Source organism: Schistocerca serialis, chromosome 4 (genome assembly GCF_023864345.2).
Source record: "Schistocerca serialis cubense isolate TAMUIC-IGC-003099 chromosome 4, iqSchSeri2.2, whole genome shotgun sequence".
NCBI lineage: Eukaryota > Metazoa > Arthropoda > Insecta > Orthoptera > Acrididae > Schistocerca > Schistocerca serialis.
Genome location: NC_064641.1, coordinates 106,319,485 through 106,339,924, shown reverse-complemented (window position 1 = coordinate 106,339,924; position 20,440 = coordinate 106,319,485). Strand labels below are relative to the sequence as shown.

Below are 20,440 nucleotides of genomic sequence, written 5' to 3'. Positions count from 1 at the left end.
CGAGGTAAGTGTGGCGAGCACGGGGCGCACGTTCACGGTTAAGGTGCGGGCTGAAGCGATGCGTGCCGTCGTGTGCTGTGGGTGGGCGTGTCCGCGGTATGTTGCCGGCAAGGCCACGGTGGACCGCAGCTGGCAGCAGGAGCTAGTTGCCAGCAGCTTGCCCCGCCTACAGAAGCCGACGCTGCCGCCTGACATTTACTCCGCGGCTGCATTCCGGGTCAGACCGCTGCTCAATTAAGTCGGAACCCCCCCCCCTCCCTCCCCCCCCCCCTCTCACTCTCTCTCTCTCTCTCTCTCTCTCTCTCTCTCTCTCTCTCTCTCTCTCTCTCTCTCTAGTTGCTGTATTACTGAAGACAAGAGCTATAGCAGTTCTCAAGGTGACAACGCGGCAGGGCACAAACTCCTAGCGTTCCACTAGGGACGGCCCCAGACTCGCCTTCATACGCCACCAACACGCTTCCCACAAGCGGTTCGATCCAACGACAGCGTGCGTGCCCTGCAAATCACATCGGAGCGCGCGGAAGACGCCGCTCTTCGTGACGTATTTCGGGGTTCTTCGGCCAACGGATGTTTGATAGAAGTTTTGCCAGGAAAAGTGTTCAATCATCGTCGACTGCTCGCGGTGCACTCAATTCGATCTCGTGGTCGGAGATTCTGTCTACCGCGAATCCAGTCTCATTCCCTCCTATCTGTTCTGTGGTTCAGCACGACTAAACACGTCGTCGACGCTATTCAAAATTGTTCTTTATGCCACTTCAGCGCGTCGTCGTGTCTAAAGCGCAAAGAATGGTTTGATGCAGGTCTCCATGCTACTCTATCGTGTGCAAGCATCATGATCTCTGAGTAACTACTGCAGCCCACATCCCTCTGAATCTGCTTTCCATATTCATGTCTTGGTCTCCCTCTACGACTTTTATCATCCCCCCCCCCCCCCCCCCACGCATTCCTGTAGTACTAAATTGTTGATCCCTTGATGCCTCAGAATGCCTCCTACCAACCGATCCTTTCTTTTAGTTAGGTTGTACCACAAATTTCTCTTCTCCACAAATCTGTTCAGTACCACCTCATTAGTTACGTGATCGCCCATCTCGTCTTCAACATTCTTCTGAAGCTCCACAAAACTGTTGAAATGCCTCTGAGCACTATGGGACTTAACAGCTGAGGTCATCAGCCCCCTAGAACCTGGAACTTGGAACTACTTAAACTTAACTAACCTAAGGACATCACACACATCCATGCCCGAGACAGGATTCGAACCTACGACCGTAGCGGTCGCGCGGTTCCAAACTGAAGCGCCTAGAACCGCTCGGCCACTCCGGCCGGCGAAGCGCCACATTTCGAAAGCTTCTATTCTCTTCTTGTCTAAACTGTGTATCGTCCATGTTTCACTTCCATACATGGCTACACTCCATACAAATACTTTCGGAAAAGACTTCCTGACACTTAAATCTATATTCGAGGTTAACAAATTTCTCTTTTTCAGAAACGCTTTCCTTGCCGTCGGCGACAGTCTACATTTTATATACTCCCTATTTCGACCATCATCAGTTATTTTGCTCCCCTAATAGCAAAACTCATCTACTACTTTGAGTGTCTCATTTCCTAATCTAATTCCCTCAGCATCACCCAATTTAATTCGGCTACATTCCATTATCCTCATTTTGCCTTTGTTGATGTTCATCTTACATCCTCCTTTCAAGACACTGTCCATTTCGTTCAACCGCTCTTCCAAGTCCTTTGCTGTCTCTGACAGAATTACGTCATCCCCAAACCTCAAAGTTTTTATTTCTTCTCCCTCGACTTTAATTGCTACTCCAAAGTTTTTGTTTTGTTTCCATTACTGGTTACTCAATATACAGATTGAATAACGTCGCGAATAGGCTACAGTCCTGTCTCACTCCCTTCTCAACCACTGCTTCACTTCACTTGAGCGTATGCCAGCAAAACTTTAAAGATCCCTCCATCTCCTGTTGAAATTTCTGATTATGGCCAAAACCAGTGTCGACTGAAAACGTGTATACATAAACAGCTCGAACTATTTGTTTAGTAGGGGGAAATTAGAACTAACACACAAATTTACGGTACGTATTACTCTTATTTCCTATGAAAAATGTTACATCATAAGGTCGAAGATGATCTGGGCACAGGGCACAGTAACACGATCAGTTCCGAATATATGTTTGTCGTTCGATACGGGAATGATGCCGGTCGCTTGCGCCGCGTGGCGGGCACCGAGGGTTGTCTGACGACCGGCTGCTCAGCCGCCTGGCTGGCCTTCTACCCAGGACAACCATTCGCTCAGTAGTTCGTCAGCTACCTGTTACGTGGATCATATTTACGACAACTCGTTATGATGTGGAACGAGTCAGTAGATTGACAAATACATTTTCTCTGTGAAAACGTGCCTGTACGTGGACCATCTTCGTAATTAGACTGTTACTTCCATCTTAATGTACAATAAAATTTAACTAAATGTAATCCAGCCACGCGGAGGCACATCAGCTCAGAACTTTATCTGTGGAGTATAAAGTTTTGTAAGGCACAAAACACTGGATTCGCTTCTAAAACTTGATCCATCGGCACGTTTAACTCCCAAATTTTTGTGTGAGCATACTTTGTTTCTTTCCTTTTCTGTACAAGACCAAGGTGGTTTTAGGGGACACTATTTCTATTTGAGGTGTTACACTTACGTGTGTGAATGCTGCTATTATTTCCAAACTGTTATTGGTTCTTCACGACACGCTTCATGAAACAGTAAATGTATAGTAAAACTGTCGTAAGTCTGGTTAGTGTTTTAAACAGTCGTCTACCTGAAGTGTGAGGATATACACCGGACATCGTTCTTACAGCACGTTCCTATGTAATGCCGACTTTGGCTCTATTTAATTGCCGCAGAAAATTCTTCCACATGCCATTAATGAATCGATGTAAGCAAAGTAAACCGAGCGAGGTGGCGCAGTGGTTAGCACACTGGACTCGCATTCGGGAGGACGACTGTTCAAACCCGTGTCCGGCCATCCTGGTTTAGGGTTTTCTGTGCTTTTTCTAAATCGCTTCAGGCAAATGCTGGGATGGTTCCTTTGAATGGGCACGGCAAACTTCCTTCCCCATGCTTCCGCAACCCGATGGGACCGATGACCTCGCTGTTTGGTACCCTTCCCCCCCCCCCCCCCCCCATCAAGTAACCAATCTAAGCAAAGTACTCCAACTTCGTCGTGATTTCATCACGAAAATCAGTGATTGAAATGGCTCTAAGCACTATGGGACTTAACATCTGAGGTCATCAGTCCCCTAGACTTAGATCTACTTAAACCTAACTAATCTAAGGACATCACACACATACCTGCCTGAGACAGGATTCGAACCTGCGACCGTAGCAACAGCGCGGTTCCGGACAGAAGCGCCTAGAATCGCTCGGCCGCAGTGGCCGGCAATCAGTGATTAACAAACTTCCTGGCAAATTAAAACTGTGTGCCGGACCGAGACTCGAACTCGGGACCTTTGCCTTTTGTGCTCTACCATCTGAGCTACCCAAGTACGACTCACGCCCCGTTCTCACAGCTTTACTTCTGCCAGTACTTCGTCTCCTACCTTCCAAACTTTGCAGAAGCGCTCCTGCGAACCTTGCAGATCTAGCACTCCTGAAAGAAAGGATATTGCGGAGACATGGCTTAGCCACAGCCTGGGAGATGTTTCCAGAAAGAGATTTTCACTCTGCAGCGATGTGTGCTCTGATATCAAACTTCCTGGCAGATTAAAATTGTGTGCCGGACCGAGACTCGAACTCGGGACCTTTGCCTTTCGCGGGCAAGTGCTCTACTATCTGAGCTACCCAAGCACGACTCACGTCCCTTTCGTAGGAGAGCTTCTGTAAAGTTTGGAAGGTAGGAGACGAGGTACTGGCAAAAGTGAAGCTGTGAGTACGGGGCGTGAGTCGTGCTTGGGTAGCTCAGATGCTAGAGCACTTGCCCGCGAACGGCAAAATTCCAGAGTTTGAGTCTCGGTCCGGCACACAGTTTTAATCTGCCAGAAAGTTTCATATCAGCGCACACTCCGCTCACTCCGTTGCACAGTGAAAGTCTCATTCTGGAATCAGTGATTACTTTGCAATAAATATTGCTCAACGCTAGTGTTTGAGAAGATCTACGATACACGATTTTAGATCAAGTGCAAAGACCTTTTTAACATTATTACTCATTTCCGTTTATCAGTGTTCTGTTGTTAGGGATGCCGATGTAACCTTTCGGTGAATCCCAGCAGGAATGGTCAGTATTGAGGAATATGACAACTCTCGTTCGAACTAAAAATGTCTAGTAAACATACGCTCTTACGGTACGCACTGTAGAGCCTGTAGTAACTAGATTTTTTTGATTCGAATGACGATTCCTATCGTATCCTTGAATTTTGACAATTCCTCATGGGTCACTCTGTGCAATTGACTGAACTGTATTTCATCGTAATAAAGTGTTCGCCCATTTACTAAGAAGCTAGGAATACTTTTTCTGAGGATCCCAGAAATTAGACCTTGTGTGGTTGCACCTCTACCGGGCTTCACAAGGATGGTTCCGTCAGGAAGAAGGCCTTGCTGCGGTGACGCAGATATCCTCCAGCCCGATCGCTCCTGCCAGAGGACGAACCTGTTTGAGTGAAGTCGTGGCGGCAGGCGGCGTGTTCCTGCGCTGCCGTCTCCTCCAGATTTGCACGCTGACGCTAGCGGCCGCGGGGCGAACAGCTGACTGACGCAACGCGGCGCAAACCACTCAGCTGCTGCTGGGCCAGCAGGTGGCGGGCGAGCCGCAATTACGGAACCGCGGAGAGCGCGCAACAAGTGGGTGGACGTCTTACTCGCCAGTGCCAGGCAGCACGCACGCACTGCGCTCTCCTAGCACGCACTTCTGCAGTGGCCAACCAGAGAGCCCGTGTAGGCAGAGTCGCCAACACTGTGGTGGCCATCGCATCGTTACAAAAATGGCTGTAAGCACTATGGGACTTAACATCTGACGTCATAAGTCCCCTAGAACTTAGAACTACTTAAACCTAACTAGGTGGCAGTGGTAAAATACAGGGAGCGAAAGACTATTTACAATTTGTGCAGAAACCAGATGGCAGTTATAAGAGTCGAGGGGCAGGAAAGGGAAGCAGTGGTTGGGAAGGGAGTGAGACAGGGTTGTAGCCTCTCCCTGATGTTATTCAATCTGTATATTGAGCAAGCAGTAAAGGAAACAAAAGAAAATACGGAGTAAGTATTAAAATCCATGGAGAAGAAATAAAAACTTTGAGGTTCACCGATTATATTGCAGTTCTGTCAGAGGCAGCAAAGGACCTGGAAGAGCAGTTGAATGGAATGGACAGCGTCTTGAAAGGAGGATATAAGATGAACATCAACAAAAGCAATACGAGGCTAATGGAATGTAGTTGAATTAAATCGGTTGATGCTGCGGGAATTAGGTTAGGAAATGAGACGCTTAAAGTCGTAAAGGAGTTTTGCTATTTGGGGAGCAAAATAACTGATGATGGTCGAAGTAGAGAGGATATAAAATGTAGACTGGCAATGGCAAGGAAAGCGTTTCTACAGAAGAGAAATTTGTTAACATCGAGTGTAGATTTAAGTGTCAGTCAGTCGTTTCTGAAAGTATTTGTATGGAGTGTAGACATGTATGGAAGTGAAACATGGACGATAACTAGTTTGGACAAGAAGAGAATAGAAGCTTTCGAAATGTGGTGCTACAGGTGAATGCTGATGGGTAGATGATATAACTAATGAGGAGGTATTGAAGAGGAGTTTGTGGCACAACTTGAATAGAAGAAGGGATCGGTTGGTAGGACATGTTCTGAGGCATCAAGAGATCACCAATTTAGTATTGGAGGGCAGCGTGGAGGGTAAAAACCGTAGAGGGAGACCAAGAGACGAATAGACTAAGGAGATTCAGAAGGATGTGGGTTGCAGTAGGTACTGGGAGATGAAGAAGCTTGCACAGGATAGAGTAGCATGGAGAGCTGCATCAAACCAGTCTCAGGACTGAAGACCACAACAACAACAACAACAACAACAAAACCTAACTAACCTAAGGACATCACACACATCCATGCCCGAGGCAGGATTCGAACCTGCGACCGTAGCAGCAGCGCGGTTCCGGACTGAAGCGCCTAGAACCGCTCGGCCACAGTGGCCGGCGCCGCGTCTTTACTAGACCTTGTAGGATGCACGTTTACACCGAGTCACAAGGTTAAATGTTGTCTCCTGCTCACTATTAATACACAGAGAACTCTCAAACGCCACCAAACAGCCCTTCTAACATATTTCGGTAACAGTTTAAAGCAAACGCTATCCTTACGTGGCCATGCATTTAAAGGTGGAATTCATTAACCAGCAGAATTGGTGAAAGATTAGTCACAAACACCGTGTTCTGCAAATAAGGAGAACCGACCGGTTAAAAGCAATTTCGTTTGTTATGTTGCAGACAGATGATTTCAGTCTTTTTGCTGTAATGTTCACGGCTGAAGTCAGTATCCACTAAGCTTCCAAAAAGTACTCCCGTCTCTATGCAACACATTTTATACAAATCGTCGTTGATCTAACAGCTTTTTGTTCTACTGGGAAATCCAGAAAATATCTTCCTGTCCTTGCTTTTCGAATCATTAAAAGATAAAAATCTTGAAGCACTTGTGTGTTGCAGCTGTGTATCTCCAAAGATGATAAAAAAAACACAGGGTGTTTCCCTATTCCTATCACAAGTATCTAGGTAGTGTACATGGGCGTAGCAGATATTGTTCTGACAAGAAACCAATCCCCGTAAAGTTACGTTTGCATGCGAAATAAATTTAAAGGCCGGATGACTTTCGAAACTCCCACTTGACGGTACGTACGCGGCGGAGACAGAATGGGCTCTGACATGTGTGTTCTACAGGAGCCCATAGCTTGGGCAAATGCGTCATCTATGTGACGAAGGACGAGCTATTTACTCAAAGTCGAGAACGAGGCGCGTCCGTCGAGTAGGCTACTACACTCGAGAATCCAAACAAAGTCGCTGAAGTACCAGTTTCTCGCAGCCGTTGCTTTAGTGTGACGAAAATGTTGTGCGACAATTGCAACGGAGACTAACGCGGAACACACTACTCATTTTATTATGCATGCCCTCTCTCTACAGCCCTGTGTAACAAAGACAAATTTTACAGGCTTCGTCATTATACGCCCATGGAAGCATTAAGAAAGGGCCGTAAAACGGTTTTGCAGATCATGAACATACACAATGAATGGACGCACTTAATACAGCAAGTATGAAAATGGACTCGAAAACAAGTAAAACGAGACTAAAACATAGTCTGAAAAATTATAGAGAAATTATTTAATACCGCAGTCGGTGGACCCGCTGAGCTTTACGACGCACTGACGAGCTACAAGATAATTACTGGCCGCTTAAAAGCGTTGTGTTCCATCTTTGGAAACCAGGACAGCAGCGACTGCGCGAGACATGCAGTCGTCACGTTTCTCGAGATACGTGGCAGCGGGACGTCTGCGCCCAAGTGGCGCAGTTCTCGAAAACTACGCGCCGCTGATTTGTCGGAGCGGAGGTGTTCCGTATTGGATCCCATCAGGCGAATCTTGTGGCCAACATATCACGTAGGCACACTGTCGTGTTATTAACACGAACGACCACAGCTGTATGAAGGTACATTTACTTTGCCACGTCCGGTTTCTATCAACGAACGCCATCAGGTGACACTTCATAACAGATCACCACAGAATTGTGCCAGCATCATGACTGAATGGGGAGGATTCGTTACGGTAACTGTTGCCAGTCACAGTGACGTTCACTGAACGAAACAGGTCGTGACGTCATAAATGGTCCTTACTGCACCTGTGGTGGTTCTCGCAAATATCAGCTGTGAAGCTCAAGAATACACTACCGTGGCCATCGAGCTTCTGGGGCACCATTCAAGCTTTGTGAGACAGAGTGTTATCCTGCTGGAAGACGCCATGGTCGTCAGGGAACACATTAAGCTTCAAGGAATGTAGCTGGTCCGTAATAATGTACACTTAGTTCACAGGTCTCATGATGCCTTTGATCACCACCACAGGTCGCTTTGAATCCCGTCCATGGAGCGGTTCATGTTTCGAACAGTCGTTCGCCTTGTTGACGACATATCTCGATACGACCGCCGACCTGCTGTAACAATAAACTACCAGGTGACTCGTTTCCCTTGATCCGCGGTACAGTGTGGGATGATCCCGTAGCCGCTGCAATCTTAACTGACCGTGTCATTGGGTCAACATGGGCGACACGTGGTCGTCGTCTGCTGCGAAGCCCCGTGTTCACTCCCGTGCGCTGGACAGAGCTCCGAAACACTTGTGCTGCTTCTACCAGCATTTACACGCTCTCGTCAGATCCGGCACAAATCGCCACTTCTGTTGCTTTACAGAACCGGCAAGTGTCTGACCTCTAGGTTCTCTGATAAGGGGTGGACGTTCAACAACTTGTTGCCTATTCTTAGTTTAACCATACTCCAACCACTTTCTAGAGATGTTCGGGACAGTAGTAAGCGAACGGCCAACCAGCATCTCCGTTTGCGAGATCGCTACTCTGGGGCATCGGGCCTTAAGATATTCCAGTTGTCAAAGTCGCTCATATCAGTGGACTTCCCATTTGCAGCACGTATGGTCGCCGGCAGATCTTCGTTATGTCAGTTTCTCTCAAAGTTTGGCGGAGAATAAACCTTTTTATTGTTTCTCTCATCTTCGGATCGCCCTTTATTTCACCTCAGGCACTTTTGTTTTCCCGTGTTTTCCTTGCTTCTCTCTGTTACCTACCGGCACTTTGTAAATGTGTAGCAGGTTTCGCCACTGGTCTCTGTTGCACCAGTGAGCTGTGTGTCCCAACGTCCGACTGTTTCTTTTCAGGGGGTCTTCTGTCTTCTCGAATAAGTCTCGCGACTGTGCCGACCTTCTCTGTAGGTATAGGATGTCTGCCATCAGGTTATCCAACTCCAGTGGGCAGTCCAACGGTAGGTGGAGCGACAGCTTAAGGGCCCAGTTGCCGACGCTGTGAAGCTGACCCACGTCTTGTTTCGCACCGTTATCCCGCACATCAGCTGCATTGGCTGTGAGCGGACGCAGGAGTTTCTTGCAAATTTTAAGAAGATGAAACGCCTACAACCGTCCTTATGATCGTATTTATTGTGTAGCTACCAGTTTCGGCTCTTCAGTGCACCATCTTCAGGTCGTAGTCGATGCAGAAGGGTCTATCACGATCGACATACACGTTGCACCAGCGGCCAACGTAACCGGATTACACAGCCTATCTGTAACAGTGGTATCAGCACTCCAACCATCAACTGTCAGCTGCTGGAGAAACATTCAAAAAAAGTTTCTCCAGTCAGTTGGCAGTTGATGGTCGGAATGCTGACATTACTATTACAGACAGTCTGCATAATCCATTTACGTTGGCTACTGGTACAGCGTATACAGGGTGGTCCATTGATAGTGCACATACGGCAATGAGACACGGTCCTCCTTTGCGAAAAGCATTCAACAACTGAGAGTTGCTGCGCGGGGGATATAAAGAGATACCTGGTGGGAGTTTCTGGGAGTGGATCGGGGAACAGATTTGAGTGGGGGTAGACTTGACGGCACTTAGGTTTTCTATAGCTCTCCTAAGGCAGACGTTGGGGTGGCTTTTTCGGAAAGAAAGTGGCCTACCTCGTCGATGGGACATTAAATCACGCCAAGAAATGTAATAAACCGAGACGATGATGCAATGGAAGGTGGGAAGATGACGTCAGGAAGCACGTAGCAGGACAGCAATGCTTCGAAACGTCTAAGAATGTTTCAAATGGCTCTGAGCACTATGGGACTTAACATTTATGGTCATCAGTCCCCTAGAAGTTAGAACTACTTAAACCTAACTAACTTAAGGACATCACACAACACCCAGTCATCACGAGGCAGAGAAAATCCCTGACCCCGCCGGGAATCGAACCCGGGAACCCGAAACGTCTAAGACAGTGCGTCATCCAACAGTGGATGACAAGTAGCTTACGGCTAATTATGATGAATATATGCTATTATAATTGAACATTACCCAGTATGAAGTAATCAAGAAAATGTCTTGCGGCGAAGTTTTAATATACTGCCTGCTCCTTAAGTCACACCAGGGTTAGCGTTGCGACATTCTCTTCTCCCAGTATTTCTGCCAGTCAGGTCCGAAGCAAGTACGTTGTTTCCAAAATTACAACACTCTCTGGCCTGGTTCGCTAAGGAAACATTTCATCCACTTTGCAACCAACGTACTTTCGTGTAGGCGAAGCAGCTGAACGAAATCATAAAGGCGCGAACGTTTAAAGAATTTTTCATCATTTCGATTTGCAGCTCCTTGTGTTTACCGTGTTTGCAGTTAAAATTGTAGGATGTAAGGTCCGCCAGTTATGCAAAACTGCCTTTTTTTTCAAGTTCCCAAACATGTTTCAGCATCACTATGCTATTATCAGTGGGTTTCCGTTTTATTTAATCTTTACACTTGGTGTGCATGATTTTCCAGGACCACTTGTATATTATTCATTACAGGTAGCTTGTCATGTTCTCGTGTGGCAAGCCCTTTTATTCTAAGCATCATGGTGAGGTGTTGTGAAGCATACGGAAATATAACACGTATTTTTACAAATAAGGTCGTAGAAGCACTTTGCACTTCAGCAAAACACAATGTGTTTTGAGAAGTGCAAAGTGCTTTTACGACCTTATTTTAAAGGCTGCCAAATCACAATACTTCCACCATCGAAGTTTCTGCTAATTCTTACCTGCTGCTCTGTTCTCGGATCATGCCAATAATAGTGAAATACACCCTGCCCATTTAAATTAAACTTCTTTTCATTACTGAAGATGATTTTATTCCATTCTGAAGTCCACGACATACGTTTTTAGCAAACTCCAATCTAGCCTGTTTATGTTTGGGTGTTAGAGCTGGTCTCTACAGTCGTTTCTTAAATGCAGGGTGTTTGTTGAGTTAGAAAATTTGTCGTCCATGTTTCGGAGTTACTGGCAACTGTAAAACAACAACAGGCTGGGAAGAATAAAGTTTTGTGGCCGCTGCTTTGCGCAAATGTAACCCTTTCCATGCCTCAGATAATTTTCTACTTTGCCAGTAATTTTCCGTCCTGTCCATATCGTGCGCCCAATCTAGAGAAATTATCAGTCACTGTACTTGAGCAGTACAACATCTCGGCAGTTCCACGATTGATTAGAGAGACCCACTCCCTTGTCTGCACAGATTTTTCCTTTTTCATCACCTGATAACTGTTTTCCGCGTGGCGACAGTCGTGATTTCTGGACACAACACGCGCTGTCGCTAATGGTGCCTGTTTCCTATCTGCAGTAAAGGCACGTACTCACACACTAAGCCGGCCGAAGTGGCCGTGCGGTTCTAGGCGCTACAGTCTGGAACCGAGCTGCCGCTACGGTCGCAGGTTCGAATCTTGCCTCGGGCATGGATGTGTGTGATGTCCTTAGGTTAGTTAGGTTTAATTAGTTCTAAGTTCTAGGCGACTGATGACCTCAGTAGTTAAGTCGCATAGTACTCAGAGCCATTTGAACCATTTTACTCACACACTAACACCGCACAGGTGCGACAGCCTTTATACAGAGTTCACCATCTGCCACGTGAATCGCTGAAGGTGTATACTTTACTACTGATATCAAATGCGATAGGATGTGACAGCATTGATCCGCACCCTTGCATACACATTGTGCACAATTATTCCAACCGACAATGTTAATTTTCTTTATACCGATTTCCATTGCTGTGTTAGCAGTGTGATTATGCGACGGCAGAGTAGTCACACAGAAAATGCCGATCCCATAAAACTTCAATACTGGATTCTATCCATTACAAAGACGCTGGTTCGCTACACACGCTTCTTCGGTTCCGTCGTTGGAGTGTATGCATTCTCTTGTACTGAACTGAACTACGTCCGAATAGGCCTTGGAAGGCCCAACGTTACCGACCGGCCGCCGAGTCATCCTCACCCACAAGCGTCACTGGATGCGGTTACGGAGGGGCATGTGGTCAGCACACCACTCTCCCGGCCGTATGTCAATTTACATGACCGGAATTCTCTTGTGCTACTGGCATTAAATACAGTTACGTTAAGACATCACTTTTTTAAAAATACCACGGTGAATGCCATAATCAGACGCTTTGAAAGTAAAAGAATATCCTTGCTTCACGTCTTTTGTCATTTAAGAAAATGGTAGTTCAAGTTTTCTACCGGGTGAAGAAAACTGGCTGACGATAGCAAAATTTAGCACGATGTAAAATGCACATTGGGAATGCCAAGACAAGGTTTTCTGAAAAATCAATCTGCGTTAACACCGTGTATAAATTTGAAGTATTAGGAGGACATTTTTTGGAGGTATATGTCTTGAGTGTAGTCTTCTATAGAAGTGACATGAGGGGAAATAAACAGCCTAGAGAAGAACAGAAAAGCATTCGAAACGTAACGTTACAGAAGAACACTGAAGATCAGAGGCATAACTCTGTTAACCAACGAAGAGGTACGGAATCCTATCGGAGGCGAGAGAGGGCTTTATTGTAAAAGTTGACGTCTCGTGAGGCATCAAGAAATGTTTAATTCGATTATGGAAAAATTGTGTGCTTATGGAATATCGTCTCAGTTATGTGACGCAATTTGTGATTTCCTGTGAGAGAGATCACAGTTCGTAGTAATCGACGAAAAGTCATCTAATAAGGCAGACGTCATTTCTGGCGTTCCCCGAGGTAGTGTTATAGGCCCTTTGCTATTACTTATCTATATAAACGATTTGGGAGATAATCTGAGCAGCCGTCTTACTTTGTTTGCAGATGACGCTGTCGTTTGTCGACTAATAAAGTCACCAGAAGATCAAAACAAACTGCAAAACGGATTAGAAAAGATATCTGAAGGGTGCGAAAATTGGCAGCTGACCCTAAATAACGAAAAGTGTGAGGTCATCCACATGAGTGGCAAAAGGAATTCGTTAAACTTCGGTTACACGATAAATCAGTCTAATTTAAAAGCCGTAAATTCAACTACATACCTAGGAATTTCAATTACGAACAACTTAAATTGGAAGGAACACAAAGAAAATGTGGGGAAGGCAAACCACAGACTGCGTTTTATTGCCAGGACACTTAGAAAATGTAACAAATCTACTAAGGAGACTGCCTACACTACGCTTGTCCGCCCTCTTTTAGAATACTGCCCGCAGCTCGTGGTCGTGCGGTAGCGTTCTCGCTTCCCACGCCCGGGATCCCGGGTTCGATTCCCGGCAGGGTCAGGGATTTTCTCTGCCTCGTGATGGCTGGGTGTTGTGTGATGTCCTTAGGTTAGTTAGGTTTAAGTAGTTCTAAGTTCTAGGGGACTGATGACCATAGATGTTAAGTCCCATAGTGCTCAGAGCCATTTGAACCATTTTTTAGAATACTGCTGTGCGGTGTGGGATCCTTACCAGATAGGTCTGACAGAGTACATCGAAAAAGTTCAAAGAAGGGCAGCACGTTTTGTATTATTGCGAAATAGGGGAGAGAGTGACACTGAAATGATGCAAGATTTGGGCTGGACATCATTAAAAGAAAGGCGTTTTTCGTTGCGACGGAATCTTCTCACGAAATTTCAGTCACTAACTTCCTCCTCCGAATGCGAAAATATTTTGTTGACAACCTATATAGGAAGAAACGATCACCACGATAAAATAAGGGAAATCAGAGCTCGTTCGTTCTTTCCGCGGGCTATACGAGATTAGAATAATAGGGAATTGTGAAGGTGGTTCGATCAACCATCTGCCAGGCACTTAAATGTGATCTGCAGATCATCCATGTAGATGTAGATGTAGAAAGCGTTGGGAAGGTAAAAACTGTAGAGTTACAACTAGGTTTTAATACAGTAAGCAAATTCAGAAGAATGTGGGTTGCAGTAGTTATTCGAAGACAATGAGGCTTCTACAGTATACGGTGACATGGACAGCTCTATCAAACCAGTCTTCAGACAAATTTCGGTCATATAGCTAGTGCACTGAATTAGTGCTTGTTCTGTGCAGAAAACATTCTCAAATCTAAATTTGTTCTGACTGCACGATACGTCAAATAAGAAAGACAAGAAGTACCAGTACGGGAAGGAGAGTATAATAATTTTTCTGACACTCGCCTCCTAAAATCTCTTTTATTATAATCTTTGAGTCGCCGAGTTTGTCAAACTGTAGATGCAAAAACTGATCTTATCAATATGTAACAGGAAAGTTTCGAGAGCTCTTTATATGCATTAAATTTCCCTCTTGCGTGTTTGCTGAGTGATGGAACATATTTCAAGCAGATCACAGCAAAACGCAGTGTATTTTGGATAAGTAGTGACTGACTTAGACGGAGGAGCCTGACGCAACTGCCTCTGGGCCTCAATCATTCATATGAGGAAATTTAAGATGGCGCCTGTAGGTTAAGTACAAATGTGAGGACACCTAGGCTTCTTTCGCCATTTTGAGTTTCTTCATAGGAAGTGGGCGGGGGACCCGTGTCACTGATTCAGGGTCATTTGCATTAACGCTCTTTTCCCTACAGCTATAAAAACGTAACCGCTCTCTCCAACTAACTTATTTCCAAACTAATAAAGAACCGAGCCCGAACTTGCCAAACCTCTCGACATAGAAATACACTCCTGGAAATTGAAATAAGAACAGGAAGGGGAAACTTTATTGACACATTCCTGGGGTCAGATACATCACATGATCACACTGACAGAACCACAGGCACCTAGACACAGGCAACAGGGCATGCACAATGTCGGCACTAGTACAGTGAATATCCATCTTTCGCAGCAATGCAGGCTGCTATTCTCCCATGGAGACGATCGTAGAGATGCTGGATGTAGTCCTGTGGAACGGCTTGCCATGCCATTTCCATCTGGCGCCTCAGTTGGACCAGCGTTCGTGCTGGACGTGCAGACCGCATGAGACGACGCTTCATCCAGTCCCAAACATACTCAATGGGGGACACATCCGGAGACCTTGCTGGCCAGGGTAGTTGACTTACACCTTCTAGAGCACGTTGGGTGGCACGGGATACATGCGGACGTGCATTGTCCTGTTGGAACAGCAAGTTCCCTTGCCGGTCTAGGAATGGTAGAACGATGGGTTCGATGACTGTTTGGATGTACCGTGCACTATTCAGTGTCCCCTCGACGATCACCAGTGGTGTACGGCCAGTGTAGGAGATCGCTCCCCACACCATGATGCCGGGTGTTGGCCCTGTGTGCCTCGGTCGTATGCAGTCCTGATTGTGGCGCTCACCTGCACGGCGCCAAACACGCATACGACCATCATTGGCACCAAGGCAGAAGCGACTCTCATCGCTGAAGACGACACGTCTCCATTCGTCCCTCCATTCACGCCTGTCGCGACACCACTGGAGGCGGGCTGCACGATGTTGGGGCGTGAGCGGAAGACGGCCTAACGGTGTGCGGGACCGTAGCCCAGCTTCATGGAGACGGTTGCGAATGGTCCTCGCCGATACCCCAGGAGCAACAGTGTCCCTAATTTGCTGCGAAGTGGCGGTGCGGTCCCCTACGGCACTGCGTAGGATCCTACGGTCTTGGCGTGCATCCGTGCGTCGCTGCGGTCCGGTCCCAGGTCGACGGGCACGTGCACCTTCCGCCGACCACTGGCGACAACATCGATGTACTGTGGAGACCTCACGCCCCACGTGTTGAGCAATTCGGCGGTACGTCCACCCGGCCTCCCGCATGCCCACTATATGCCCTCGCTCAAAGTCCGTCAACTGCACATACGGTTCACGTCCACGCTGTCGCGGCATGCTACCAGTGTTAAATACTGCGATGGAGCTCCGTATGCCACGGCAAAGTGGCTGACACTGACGGCGGCGGTGCACAAATGCTGCGCAGCTAGCGCCATTCGACGGCCAACAGCGCGGTTCCTGGTGTGTCCGCTGTGGCGTGCGTGTGATCATTGCTTGTACAGCCCTCTCGCAGTGTCCGGAGCAAGTATGGTGGGTCTGACACACCGGTGTCAATGTGTTCTTTTTTCCATTTCCAGGAGTGTAGATTCGTTAACATGGACAACGAGAAAGCTGCCCGACGTGCAATCGAAATGCCAATGAACAACAGGTGTATTCCTCTCGCTAGAGAGAGAGAGAGAGAGAGAGAGAGAGAGAGTGAGAGTTCAAGAACTGACGACGGAGAATGAAAGATAAACTTGTCGACAGACATGGGCGTCTTTGTCCCAGCTGCTGCACCGTTCCGAACCACTGAGCGGCTCTCGGGTGTGTGCGCGACGCTCTGGAGGCTGCGACACAAAAACAAAGGAAAACAGGAAACTGGAGATAAGAAGTGAGGTGCAGCTCAAGTAGGGTGCAGCCCGTCGACGCTGACGTCACTGGCACGTCGTCACCCGCCTTTCGTCAGTCTTCTGCATCTAAATACAAACTTGGCAGGCTACCGAAGCATTCAATGTACCAACGTCAGCGGCTTTGTGCCTTATAGCACTTTCGTACACAGCGAGGGCAAAACTTTACAACGGAGCTCTCACACCCGCGCTTGTGTTTCAAGCTACGATGTGTACATGCAGGGTGACAATTACTGAACTACATGGGAAAAAAAAAGAAAAAAACGAAAATTAGTTACAAACTACGGCGTGCCCGCACTTTATTCAACATGTAAACGTCACTACAGATGTTCGGATGTTCGGATTCAGGTTATGACATGTTCGATATGCCTGCCATTACTGGCGATGATGTGGCGAAGTCGAATAGCGAAACTCTGCACGACCCGCTCAAGTGTCCGAACGTCGATGTCGTCGATGACCTCCAGAATGGTTCTTTCCAACAGCGATGCTTTCGGAGCTATTGGTGAACACCTTGTGTTTAAAGTAGCCACACAAAAAACAGTCGCGTGTGTTCAGATCCGGAGAATATGGCGGCCAATCAGGGCCAGTGGCTTCTTGGTACCCCGTGCCAGAATGCGGACCCCAAAGTGCTCCCCCAGGACATCAAACACTCTCCTGCTTCGATGGGGTCGAGCTCCGACTTGCACGTACCAGATTTGTCGAAATCAGGATCACTTTGGATAATGGGGACGAAATCATCTTCCATAACCTTCACGCACCGTTCAGTAATCACTGTGCCATCAAGGAATATCGCACCGATTATTCCTTGACTGGACATTGGACAGCCGGCCAGAGTGGCCGAGTGGTTCTAGGCGCTACAGTCTGGAACCGCGCGACCGCTACGGTCGCAGGTTCGAAACCTGCCTCGGGCATGGATGTGTGTGATGTCCTTAGGTTAGTTGGGTTTAAGTTGTTCTAAGTTCTAGAGAGCTGATGACCTTAGAAGTTAAGTCCCATAGTGCTCAGAGCCAATTTTTTGCTTCGTCCATTCACGTAAGGACTTGGGGTAAAGCGACTGTGTGTCTGGCTGCTGGTGGCCTAATGTCGCCCTGTCTCGTTCTTATAGTCTCTCTACATAAGATGAACGGCAAAGGCAGTGGAGCTGTTGCACAGTCTTCTTCGAACAACTGTTTCCTAAATTCTGCCAACAGTCTCTCCCCGGAACAGATCACCTTTCTTCAGTTTCTCCATTTACCAACTGAACTATCCCTCACCTACCTGTAGTAGGCTACTGTCTACTAATCAATAGCACAATATTTTTCGCTTCATGTAAACAGTGTGATACAGTTGAGTCGTCATCGGGTTGTCAGTATGCTACTTGCTGCTTAAAATTCTGATTAATATTAAGCGACGGATTGAGAGGAAAGCAAAATTCGACTGATGAGGAATTTGCTCATTTCCATTATTTAACTAAAATGAAGCACATATATATATTTATTTTAATGACAAAGGCTCTGGTACACAAGCAATGCCTGGCTACAGAATATTCGTTAATTCCGTACACAGAAATCCGACCGTGTCTTCAATCATTCCTGGTTGTCTAGCAATTCCACACTGCAAAATGTTAAGAGTACAATATCGTTACATCAGAGACGAGTTTCCATTCCACTACTCCCCCCTCGACAAACCCCCGCCCCCCCCCCCTGCCCCCCCCCCCTCACACACTCTCTCTCTCTCTCTCACACACACACACACACACACACACACACACACACACACACACACACACACACACACACACAAAACAACGCGCGTTGTCTGTGTTGTCTGTATTGGATTAATAAAAGAGGTTTCACACGCATCACTTCGTGTGGAAGTGACTTTTAAACAAGTAAATTCGATATTTGTACGTATTTGTTTTAATGTGGCTGCATGCACAATCGGAATTATTTATATCTTATTTCTTTTATGAAGTTTAGTGGAGAGTCTGTACTGATGTGTGTCTGCTCATTTATTATAAGCAGACATGACAAGCAGGAATTTTAAAACATGGTACAAAGAATATATGTCAGGTGTTGGAACTATGAAACGAACCATTCCACGTTTGCAGAGCACTTTAAACACCACAACCACCATCCTACAACCACGGAACAAGATAGTAAAATAATCGTAATAAACAACCATGACATCTCCGGCCATCCTGATTTAGGTTTTCCGTGATTTCCCTAAATCGCTTCAGGCAAATGCCGGGATGGTTCCTTTGAAAGGGCACGGCCGATTTCCTTCCCCATCCTTCCCTCATCCGAGTTTGCGCTCCGTCTCTAATGACCTCGTTGTCGACGGGACGTTAAACACTAATCTCCTCCTCCTCCTCCAACCATGACAAAAACCTTATACAAATGCAAGAACGCGAACAACATTCGATAGACGACAACAACCAAAACATCCCATCAAAACAAGTGTTCAGTTCATAGTGACGAAGTCTAAAAACAGAATTTCAGATGGAAAAAAAACAATAATAAAAATGGAATACAAACAAATGGTTCAAATGGCTCTGAGCACATTGAGACTTAACTCGCTGAGGTCATCAGTCCCCTAGAACTTAGAACTACTTAAACCAACCAACCTAACTAACCTAAGGACATCATCACACACATCGATGCCCGATGCAGGATTCGAACCTGCGACCGTAGCAATCGCGCGGTTCCGGACTGAAGCGCCTAGAACCGCTCAGCCACCGCGGCCGGCAGATTTTAAGTCCCATAGTGCTTAGAACCGATTGTTAGAATTTGTCCTGGTTCAAAATGGTTCAGAGTGAGGTGGCGCACTGGTCTCGCATTCGGGAGGACGACGGTTCAAACCCGTGTCTGGCCATCCTGATTTGGAAATTCCATGGTTCCCCCAAACCGCTTCTGGCAAATGCCCAGATGGTTCCTTTGAAAGCGCACGGCCAACGCCGTTCCCCATCCTTCCCTAATGCGATGAGACCGATGATCTCGCCGTTTGGTCCCCTCCCCCCTAGCCAATCAGCTAGCCGTAATATTTTACGCAGGTGAGTGCGATAGGACTACAGAAGTTGAAGGACAGTGTCAGTCGGTATGGGTAAGTTTTATGTCGCCTCTCGCAAGTTGCCCGGCTCGTTGGCGCGGCGCGTATTATTAGGCCTTAGGCGAATGGCGGCGCCCGTTTAATGGGGTCCGCTGACGTCACACCGCCGTAGCGAGATCGTGGAGCGTCTGTGAGCGCGGAGCTTCCGGCCACGCCACGCCACGCCACGCCAGTACGCGGGCTGTCCCAGCAACCAATTCTGACACACAATACGTTCCTCTCTCACACACAGGCACACACTCTTCTGGAAGTCGTAACCACGAGTCGTCCGTAACGCGCTTATTGCCTGGCAAAGCGAACAGAACATCTGACCTGGGTGCCAGCACCGCCGAGTCTACGTCCGTTATACAGGAACGGAGAAATAATCAAGGAAATTTCATTAAGAGTTTCTAATACTTTTTGTACGTTTCCAGGTGCGAAAATATCCGGACAACATGCAGCGACTCACGCTTCCTGGACGTTTACAACCGATTAAAAAAAAATACCAAAGTGACAGCTCAGTTGTGGGTGTTCATAGTTCGTTCACCAGAGAGTTGTGTCGCCATCACCGTTTCCTTACTATTTTATTTACACGTCCAGATCCGTAGGACGACATTGAGGAGCAAATCTCCAAGGTAATGGAAAGTGTCAGTACATGAAATCGCAACATAAAAGGAACAACAGAGGAAAATAAAATGTTTATGAACCCAAAAAAAGTCAAGCCATACGTTTAACTAAACGCAATCAACAATGTAACATAAGAATCAGCTTAATTTATCAAGGAACTCCTCAATAGAAAAGGAGTCACCCATGAGGAAACTCTTCAAAATTCTAATTGCTCTGAGCACTATGGAACTTTACATCTGAGGTCATCAGTCCCCTAGAACTTAGAACTACTTAAACCTAACTAACCTAAGGACATCACACACATCGATGCCCGAGGCAGGATTCGAACCTGCGACCGTAGCGGTCGCGCGGTTCCAGACTGAAGCGCCT

The 20,440-nt window shown here is 46.8% G+C and overlaps 1 long non-coding RNA gene across 1 annotated transcript in view; it reads right to left on the bottom strand.

Moving 5' to 3' along the window:
• The window catches only part of LOC126475001 (uncharacterized), a 388,440-nt gene that overhangs the window by 94,390 nt on the left and 273,610 nt on the right, over window positions 1-20,440 (bottom strand). The gene's annotated exons all lie outside the window — the stretch shown is intronic.